The sequence below is a fragment of the Lycium ferocissimum genome, chromosome 10 (assembly GCF_029784015.1).
Source record: "Lycium ferocissimum isolate CSIRO_LF1 chromosome 10, AGI_CSIRO_Lferr_CH_V1, whole genome shotgun sequence".
Classification (NCBI taxonomy): domain Eukaryota; kingdom Viridiplantae; phylum Streptophyta; class Magnoliopsida; order Solanales; family Solanaceae; genus Lycium; species Lycium ferocissimum.
Window position 1 is genome coordinate 67,108,818 of NC_081351.1, and position 9,180 is coordinate 67,117,997.

A 9,180-nucleotide genomic window follows, 5' to 3' on the forward strand; every position below is an offset into this window, starting at 1 on the left:
TCGTTTTTGGAAACATTACGAGGTACATAAAGTGATAAAATGTGAGTAATAGGGCCTCAACCGATTCTCCCTGTTTTCAAAAATAAATTCATCTTTCTCTACCAAAGAGCCAAAAGCAAGGTAGAGGTCCAATTGGACAGCTGCTCGCCTGAATCTGCGTTTCGGATGGTGGGCGCTCCTGTACATTCGTCTAGGATTACTGAGCAATCTTCTTCTTAGAATAGCATCCCTATCCCTTCTTCAATGTCAGCATCACTTGTTATAGACATTCGGTTTAGAAATGACTGGTGTAGGTCTAGAATAGGCTTGCAGAGATCAACAGTATCCTGTCTCTTCTTGGTAGGTATTTCATCTTCAATTGGGGCATAACTGAGTCTAAAATGAAAATTGTCTCGAGGAATGGGAATCGGCTCAGTGATTCCATGCGAATGCTTTCCCAAACCCTTCTCGAGTTCGAACACGTTCTGAAGCGTGGTTGAAGCAATCATTTTATAAACCGCAGGCATGGGGACCTCTGGCGAGTCTATCTTGTGGGCAGCTCCCACTAGCTCTGTCACATAAAAATCCGTTCCTTTGGGTGTTGCCTCTATAACAGGCACAGAATTATCTGGGTAATTATACATGCTTCCTTCTCCGTGGATCACCATTTCATAGCCCTCCCAGATAAATTTCAGAGACTGATTGAGCGAAGATGGCACAGCTCCTGCCATGTGGATCCATGGTCTTCCCAAAAGAAAATTGTAATTGGCGGGTATTTCCATAACTTGGAACTCAGTAATGAACTCTACTGGACCTATTTGGATGTAAGGTCAACTTCTCTGGTGGCATCGCATTGGCCTCCGTCAAATGCTTGTATATTGGTGCTGCTTTGGTGAACCTTTCTGAGATCGTGTCCCAACTGTACCAAAGTAGACTCGAGACAAACATTTAGTCCAGCCCCATTATCGATCAGAGCCCGTGTGACTATTTTGTTGCGACACATGATAGTGATGTGCAGTGCCTTGTTGTGATTTGTGTCTTTTTTGGGTAATTCCCTTTCCGTGAAGGCAATCTGATGCTCCTTCATAACATGGGCTACTATTTCCGCCAGATTTTCACTGCTTGTCCCAGCCAGGACGTGGGCTTACTCCAACACCTTCATCAAGTCCAAACAGTGTTGGGGTGAACATAATAAGAGTGCTAATGCCGAGATTTGGGCCGGTGTTTTCTTCAAGTGCTCTACAATAGAGTATTGAGTATTCTTTTAGCTGGATTCGATGCCAGAAGTCTTCGGCTTCACCTTCAGTGATTGCTCTCCTTTGATTTCCCTCTTTTCTAGGTGCCCCTTGGGATAGATCTTCGGAAGTGTAACATATTTCTGACCTTGTCATACCATGAGCAGCAGCTACTTGTACCACAAACTCTTTTTAAGGAGGTGTCGTCGTTACTTGAGCTACGTGCACAACAATCGGCACAGGGATTAATACCTTAAATTGCGGACGTCCTTGTAGAGAAAGTGACGTCACTGTACGCTCGAGCTCTTTCACAGAATCTCGAATTACGAGCCAGCCTGCGATCGAATCCTCTTCTCTTTTAATTATATGAATCACGTTGTTGCCATGGTTAAGCAGAGGATTGGTGTTCTCATTGGACGGAGCCGTTTGGAGAACGATTACCTTTCTATCAATCATATCTTGTACTTTAGATCAATGCAATCCTCAGTACTGTGTCCTATACCGTTAGAATGGTAGGCACATGTTTGATCAGCCCGGTAGAACCGGTTCTTTGGATCAACGATCTTTGGATGGAGTGTTTGAATCATTCCTGCAGCGCTCAACCTTTTGAAAAGATCGGTTCGTGTTTTCATTAATAGAGTAAACACGCGGGCAGGTTTTTTCTTGAAGTTCTGACATGCGTGTTGTAGGAATTTGGTGGTGGTTGGTTTTGGTAATTAGCGAGTGGATTATTTTGTGAAGGTCAATAAATGGGTGTGGGAGCTTGGTAAGGTGGTAAGGTTTGGAAGGTATTCTGTGGAGCTGGGTAATTTGGTGGTGGTGTTTGGAAGGTACTTTGCGGGGCTTGGTAATTTGGGGGTGGCATTTGTAACGTCGATTACGCATAATATACGGCCACCATATTGTATGGGGTGGGTATGTAGGTGTTTGGAGGTGGTGAAGCGTAAACTCCTTTTGGGGAGTGGAGTTCTTCCCTTCTTTTGGATCTAGGGCTGGGATTATGGGAAATGCTTACCACGTCTTCCTTTTTCTTTATTTTGGATCTAGGGCTAGGAATGTGGGAAATGCTTGCCACGTCTTCCTTTTTCTTTCTTACGAACCCGGTCGAGCTTCGATTCGACAGCCTTTCCCGCCACGTTTTTTTTTTATGATCTGTCCTGTTTTGAGACCATCCTCTATAGCCTCTCCTATTTTGGCGAGTTCAGAAAATGGCCTACCTGCCATTGACAACATTCGATCATAGAAATCCATTTCTTGAGAACGGATGAAAACCGAGACTAATTTTTCTTCGCCCTTTGGTGGTTGTACTCGAGCGGCTTCTGTTCTCCACCTACTTGCATACTCGCGGATGTTTTCAGTGGATTTCTTTTTTACTTTCTCCAAGTAGTACCGGTCCAGTACTATTTCCATATTAAAATGGAATCTTTCCATGAAGGCCGCAACCATGTCTTCCTATGCGACCCAGCGGTGTATGTCTTCCTATGTGACCCAGCGGTGTATGTCTTGCGCTGTGAACCACTCGGAGGCTTCTCTGATCAAACTACGGGCTGAATAGCCTCATCATGAGTGCCTGATTATCTCGAACACCGACCAGTTGGTCACAGTAGGCCCGCAAGTGGGCTTTGGGGTTACCTATTCCATTGAACAATTCAAAACGAGGCACCTTGAAACTTTCCGGCAAGTCCAAATTTGGATGCAAGCACAGATCATAGCTTAAGCCTGTGCCAGTGAGGGTGGTTCTTGTGGACTATTCCAACATTGCGATCATCTTTCATTCGAGTCTTTCTTCCTGTTTTTCCTGCTCGGCCTTCCATACATTTTCCATCTCTTCGTAATGCGATTTCTTGATGATCAGGTGAGAAGGTGTTTGGGGTGACGGGTGTGTGGAAGGAAATTGTTGGGTGTGTAGGGCGATTTTAGTAGACATGTGTAGTTTAGGCAACGATAGCGAGACAAAGTACTTGGTTGCACAAGGATGTCGGGATAGGTATTTTGTCTAGCCGGGTAAGAGAGGAACGGGAGTGAGTAGTTCCGGGAATCTGGGTAGTATTAAGTGGTGGTGGAGTATGGTATGAGATACCAATTTGTCCATCAGTGATCGGATTTTGGGTAAATGGTATGGTGGTTACAGTGGACTGAGTGGGAAAGTGATCAAGTAACGATGAGCTTAGAGACGGAAAAGGCGGCGGAGACCTTCTTGTTTCAGTACATGCTTCTCGGGTAGCATTAGCGACTTTGTTCCGCGTAACTTTTTCTTGAAGGTCAGCAATTTTCTCAAACATCATCTTCATAACATCCTCAGTAGGTGAGAACTCAGGTAATTCTCGAAGAGGTGAATCTCTGAGAGCGATGTCAGTTGGAGCAATCTCATTCTTGGAAATACCAGTCATTTTTGTTTTGCCTTTGTCTTGTTGGGATATGGATGCTATTGCGCCTTTTGATCTTGGAAGATGCCGTTGTGAACACGAATCAACTTTCTCTTCTATAAGAAAAGAATAACTCAAAAGCAAACAATATTGGTTTATTAGGCAATAGAAGATAAGCAAAATGTCGCACAGAATTGGCAGTTAAAACATGTAGCACATAAATAATCATATGTTTGACTTAAATGCTTGATTGATCTCTTGTACTGAGTTTCTGGTATTTCAGCTTTGTTAAGTGGGGGAATATAATATTTATAATATCTAGGGACCGAGTTTTACGTAAACTGCCTACGTATCCTTCCGAGGAAAATCAGGCCCATGCGTAATTTGATTTACATAAGATAAAACTCCCTAACTTAAAACCTACCCATGACAAGGCCCAACAGGGGCTTCCTGCGTATCCTTCCTTGGGACATCAAGTCGTTCGCAATTCTTTTTACATATAAATAGGGGGAACAAATCTGTGTTAAATAACAAAAATGGGATCCCCCAAAATTTTACCCAAAAGATGAAATTTCCCTGAGATCAGAATGGGTTGTTTGTCCTTTCAACCCTTCTCCCGGCCCATAGGCCCTAATTTCTAATACTGCGATGGTAGCACCACCCAGATGTTGCCCATGTGGACTAAATGTTCCACCTTAAAATTAAAAGCCTCGCACTCCTCAATGTCATGCCCAAGGGCCCTGAAATGGTAAAGGCATATCCACTTTCGACTAGTTCCATCAGTCGGAGCTGTGCGAGTTCTAATCGGGGCGATCTACCCAATACCGACCAACTTTTGGAAAATGCCGGCATATGAATCCTTAAAGACAGTGAAGTCGCAACGCCAAATGTGAGTGTTCAGTGTAATCCCTTCAGCTGGGGGAACACTGTCGTGGACCAATAACGAGTGGGGGCCCCACAGCTTAGTGATGCTCTTCCTAATGAAAAGGGCACCTTTTATATGCAAAATTCGAAGCACAAGGTGGCAACCTCTTATGGCTGACACAAATTATCCCTTTACTCCTAAGTTTGTCCAAGAATTCCTCAGTTGTCACATGCCTGGGCGAGACACAGTAAGGGCAAGCCACAGCTTTGAGTGTAATAGCCCACCATTCAGGCGATGCTGGTCGGACGAACTCTACCCGTTCTTCGGGCTTCTTTCTTAGGCTTGGTGGTGTGACCGAAGTGGCCTCTCGTGATGGCCACGTGGGTTCTAGTGGGTCGGACTCAATCTTCTCTTCTTCAAGTTCCTCGACTACAGGACTGTACTCCGGAAGTATCCCCTTTCCTTTGTCCAAAACATTCTCGTCTTGGTGTTGTGTTTCAATAGGTTCCTTGGGCGGATTTTCTGCCAAATCCATTAATTCATTGGCCTCTTTGATTTTGGCTTTGACTTCCAAGATATGTTTCTCGAGATCTTGAATTTTGTGACAGAGCGAACCCTCGCCTTCCCTCCTGGCCGCGTGCTCTGATATGATCTTCGCATCCACCTTCAGATTTTGAGAACATCACTAAGCTTAGTAGAGCAATTAACGTCTTGCCATTCTCGGCCATGCCACAACAAAATCAACCAAGCGGGCCCTTATTTTTGTTATTTCCGGCATTAATGACACAGGAGAGAGAAAATCAAGGTGAGCGGTGCTAGGATTTACCTCCTCATATGGGAGAGAACCCTTAAGGTTCGTTTGGTTACTGAAGACAAAAAATGAAAGAGAATAGGGGCCTTGCCCCTCTTAGTGACGTGTTGGGCCGGGTCTCGGTCCTTTAAGCCTAGGCTTGGCTCAATTTTTGAAAGGGAAGAAGAGCAGCCCATATGTGTACACAATATACATGTATGTACACATATATACTTGTTTACTCGTGTATTTATGCGTATACATGGAAGGGTAAAAATGACTCTTTGAAAAGATAGCCAAAAATTGAAAGTGTCTATTGATTAAACATTTCAATTATGACCAAAAATTAACAACACTTAATTAATTAGTTAATTTTAGAGACACAGCCAATTGTATAAAAGGACTTTAATTGCAAACGTATCCTTAATGGATCTAAACCATGAGATTGGTTATTTCAACCATGGTCATAGTTAACTAACAATTGATTATTTCAATTGCAGCCACAATTAATCACCTAGCAAACGATTTCCAGATAAATTAATTCAAAAATTGCAAATGCAAATTGGTTAAGCAAATAAGCAAAGTTAAGAATTGAGAGGTAAAATGATTAGTTCATTCAATTAATCAGATTCCTTGAAATAAACAGAGTAAAATGCTTGCTAATTGGTAATTCTAATAATTAAATAAATAATTGTTTTTAACCGCTTTTCTTGATTAAAATTAGCAAATGTTACATATTTAATTATAAAAAATATATAAATTATTTTCTAAATGATTTAATAACATTATAGAGGTTATTTTTGCCAAATGAAAATGCAAAACAATATCTAAATAATTTTATAAAATCATTTTGACTTGCAGAAAAATACATATTTCACTCTATTTGATATCCAAGGGCCCTGGGCAATTAAAATAAATTATGGAAGGTCAAAAATTAGGTGTCAACAGTTATCACAAACTCTCTACATCTTTTCCATCGCTGACGGCTTTGTTAACATAAGGCTAGGACAAAGAGGTAGAAACTAGTTTCTACAAGTAACGTTTCCGCTTTCGTGATAAGGTCTTCCGCATAAGGTATGTCTTACGGATTATCTATATGTACGATTATTGTGTTCAAGATCCTGTGTACATTAAGTTAATCTTATAGTTTGGAGCAATAAAGTCTAAAGGACTCAATGTTGTATACATGTTCAGTGCTGAAAATAATGATTACTTCAAATTTAACGCCACATATCCAAAGGAAGAATATGCAAAGATGGTAATGGGCAATTTGACATCTGTTGGGAAGGTAATAACATTACTGAAAGTTTTTGCAGTTTTAGCATAATTGTTTTCTATTTATTCTTTTTTATTTTAATTAATCTTCTAAATTTGATAAAATCTTGAAAAAAGGTAGCCGAATTTTATGACTTCATGACAATCAATTTTATTCATGTAATGCAACCAACATTACCTGATAAATGTATGGCTAGGACGGAGGAGGCCCCGAGTAAAGAAAAGGGCTAAGAAAATGATCTAGTCAGAACATTGTCTAGCAGTTAATGAAATTAAATAACACCAAGAGTTCAAAATTATAGTAAGGGAAAAACACACTAGGTGATATACCTATTTAAGCCTTTGTAGCTAGAGTTACATGTACAATAGTTGAGATACACACAAACTAATCAGCCTGATCGACATTATTAAGAAAATAAATCTATTGAGAATCAAAATATGTCTCTTTAAGATATAATGAGATACAACGATATCAAAAGTTACTACTTGATTCCCAACATTGGAAACTCAGTTCTCATTGTTCACAATATGATGATGTCACTGAATTAGAACTCCTCTCGTTTCACTAGAAAAAACTTCTAAGCATGCTAGTTCTTTTTTTGTTAGAACTCTTACTAGCATTAATTGCAACAGGAAATATACAAAGGAGGGAGAAAATTTGCTATTCTTACTTTGGCTCCTTTGGGTTGTTCACCAGGTTCTAGGGCTCTTAATTTCCAAATGGCAACTGCATAGAAGAACTGACAACCCTTGCAAAAATATACATTTCAGCTTTGCCTAAAATGCTAAAGCAACTAGAGCAGCAATTACTTGGATTTAAGTATTCCTTGTTTGATTTCTTCAAAGTTGCTACTGAAAGAATTGACAAACCTTCAGAATATGGTAAATTCCTCGATCTGTCCCTTTTGGAGTATTAATTTGAATTTGTTAAACTTTCATGTAATATTGAAAGGATTTTCAAACAGGACCCATATTATGTTAAGTGTCAGAATTTAACATGATACCAAAATAGCACCAGAATCCTAGATTAACTATCATTCACCAACAAGATATTATTACATGCTTGTGATAAGTAAAAAATAAAAAAAATAAAAATAAATAAAAATAAATAAAAATCAAACCACACGTAGAAATATTTTAAATTATAAAATAATATACTACTTATAAATGATAGCTTTCTACTAACAATTTAAACTTTTAGGCGAGACGATTCACACAATTCAATATGACAGAATTATATTGGACATGATACAATGACATGTGATAGTAGAAAAATAGAACTTTCACTGACAGTACTGTAGACATACTAATACAAACTAGACATAGTTTTACTCTATTTCCAAAAATCAATATTACTTAGACAATTTCATTTTTGTAGGTTCTAAGACAATTTCATTTTTGTAGGTTCTATAAATTGCATTTGTGTAGGCTTTAAAACATCTAAAATAGCTTGTTGTGGGACGGGTCCATTCAGAGGAATTAATAGTTGTGGAGGCAAGAGATCGACAAGTAAAAGATTACAAGTTGTGCAAAAATGTCCAGGATTACACATTTTTTGACTCTGGTCATCTCACTGAAGTGGCATACAAACAAGTTGCTGAATTACTATGGAATGGAACCGTGGATGTTATTGAACCTTACAACTTGAAGTCATTTTTCAATCTACCGGCATAGCTTATAATTAATGGCATTATTAAGTAAACAACAATATTGTTAATAGGATTTTACATATATGATGACTTCGAATCTCACGAGTCATGAGTCCTTCGTGCTTGAGATATTGAACGTGTCAATGAATATGAAATTGGAGAATGGATTGAATGCAAAAAAAATACACACACAACCCCATCTGGTGGATTGTACTAGCATGTTGTTGTTGTTGTTGTTGTATTATTTGAGAAAATAGTATTGGCTGAAAGGTCGAACTGACCAACTCTTGTTCTACATTTGCAACGTTTGAGTGTGTGTTGCTGCTCTATTCAACTTCTCATCTCTCCCGTCATGATCTCCCAGCCAAAAGGACCACCGAGTCACTGACAAAAAAGATAATGTCACGCCCCAAAAATAAGGAATATAACTGACACTGATATGAGGACCTGGCACTTTTGTAATCAAAAAATAAAAAATAAAAAATTGGAGCCAAACTAACCCATTAAAAAATTAAAAAAAAAATTAAAAAAAAAGGCTTCACGCACAGAATTTGTGCGTGAAAGGGTGTACATTTACACTTTGGTCCTTTCACGCACAGATTCTCACAGAAAAGCCCTCGCCCCCCCCCCTCACCCCTACCTTTATTCTTTGGAAATCAAACTCAAAATTAAGCTTTTTTTCGTACGTTGACCGAAGATTAGTCACATTTCAAAACACCGGAATATAAATATTTTATATAGAACTTAATATTTTTTTTAGTGTATAATAATATCGGCTCATTACATCAAATATACATATACATTTGGATCGTCGTTTTAGGGGTTGTAAAGTGCTCCGAAGTACGCTTGAAAACTTGTTATATTTAGGTTTAAATGTCATATTTTATAGGGTTTTGATTAATCTCTTTTGTTTTACTCTCAAAGCTATGAAAGTACTTTTTTGGTTCAAGAAAAATAGAAAAGAAAAAAATTACTCTGCTTTGTATTAGTTTTTTTTCTTTTATGTCTTTTTTATTTTGTT

General features: G+C 39.0%; 1 pseudogene; it reads left to right on the plus strand.

Annotated features, from left to right (window-relative positions):
* The first annotated feature begins 5,674 nt into the window (after positions 1–5,674).
* On the plus strand, positions 5,675–8,197 carry LOC132035084 (GDSL esterase/lipase 4-like; annotated as a pseudogene).
* The last annotated feature ends 983 nt before the right edge of the window (positions 8,198–9,180 follow it).